Source organism: Ochotona curzoniae, unplaced genomic scaffold, assembly GCF_017591425.1.
Source record: "Ochotona curzoniae isolate NIBS_2020 unplaced genomic scaffold, NIBS_Ocur_1.0 scaffold_2476, whole genome shotgun sequence".
NCBI lineage: Eukaryota > Metazoa > Chordata > Mammalia > Lagomorpha > Ochotonidae > Ochotona > Ochotona curzoniae.
Genome location: NW_024467095.1, coordinates 1,205,098 through 1,206,814, shown reverse-complemented (window position 1 = coordinate 1,206,814; position 1,717 = coordinate 1,205,098).

Here is a 1,717-nt window from a genome sequence, read left to right as displayed (position 1 = left end):
GGAGCTTCTTCTGGGTCTCCCACGCGGGTGCAGGGTCCCAAGGCTTCGGGCTGTCCTCTGATGCTTTCCCAGGCCACAAGCAGGGAGCTGGATGGGAAGTGGAGCTGCCAGGACTTGAACCTGTGTTCATGTGGGTGCTGGAGTCCCAGGCAGTGAGTTAGCACTTTGCACCACAACATAGCCCCAGTCCCATGGCTGATTAAAAGATCTTTAAAGCTTCTGAGGCTTGATGGGGCCAGGGAGGAAAAAGTCAACATCTTCAGGTGCTATTCACGCACCTGCTTAACATCTTTTGTGGAACTGAAAGCTAGCTTCTTCCGTTAGCTCTCTAGACAAGGTGTGAGTGCCTCCTTGCATAATCGCTACTACAAAGTGGGCTTAGCAGCCCTGCAGGAACAAGAGAAAAAAATTTAATAAAAGACATCTTCTTCATCACCTTTGAATGTCTCCAAGGCCGAATGCACACAAACTGGGCATACAGGCCCAGCCACTGCTGTTGAGTGTGGCTCAGCTGCAAGTGTGAAAAGCAATGCATTGTTAGTGCAAATAATGTTGCTTCTGCCCTGTGTGTTCATTTTCCAGGCTGTTCCCAGGGCTATGTAGCCCACAGGCCACGGTTTCTGCCACACCCTCAGCGAGCGTTGCCATGGAGGACTTTTTCCCAAGTGGCCAACAACGAGCAGAAGCCAGGCCAGTGAGTCCAGCTGAGAGCTGTCAGAGGCGCTGTGGCGGGGAGGGGACTGCATGGTCAGGGGAGGGGGCTGAGGGCCTAGCACCCTTCCATGCTTTCTCCCTGACTTTCCCAGGCAATGCCGGCTCCAACCCCTAGAGCTTGCACTTTGTGGGCTGTCCAACTGTTTTTCTAAATGACTCTCTTTTGACCTGGTCAGCTAAATGCATTGTTTAAGAAATCCTGCAATGAATTTTGTCCCAATTAGGACGTAATCTCTCCCTGACAGGGCCTTGGCTGGTGGTCAGCCCCTTGGCTCTTTGCCCTTGCTCTGGCTCTGCCCACCATCCTACCCGGAGCAGGGCTCTCTCTGGGTCTGGCCTGGAGATGAGGTACACTGGGAAACAAGCTGGAGGGTTCATCAGGGTTCTGGCCCTCCCAACTGGCACGCACACAAGGATAGCCTCTGGGGCAGTGGAGGAGGGTAAGAAACAGATCACCCTTGAGCTGAACCTCCCAAACGCAAGACACCTGACAATGGTGACCAGCAGCCACAGCAGAGCAAGCAGCTGGAGCCTAGAAAGCTACAGAGAATCTCACAGCTTGCATGGCTAGGGGAGGTGGGGCTTAAAGCCCTTCAAACAGTGGGGGCTGAGTTGCATTAGGAGGGAGAGAGACTGGGGAAGGGTGGGAGGAGATGTTTCTCTGAGCTGCTGCTGGAACTTCCTTGCTTCCTTGAATTCTTCCAGAATTCTCCAGAAAATTCTGCCAGAATTTTCAGTAGATTCTGGGAGATCTGTGTCCTGGGGTTCCAAGCAAGTCTGGGAAACATTTAAACATCAGGGGAAAAAAGTGCTTGGGGAGGAAGAGGGAGGCTCCTGTGTACTTCCCTTCCTACAGGCCTGCCCTGGTTTTTTGCATGATGTCATCCATTCATCATTGTGAGCTGATTGGCCATCCCCCTGCGCTTGGCCAGCAGCCCAAGGCCAGCAGGGAAGAGAGGAATCCCAGGACAAACGTGCAGCAGGCCCCTGAGCATGTGCAGAA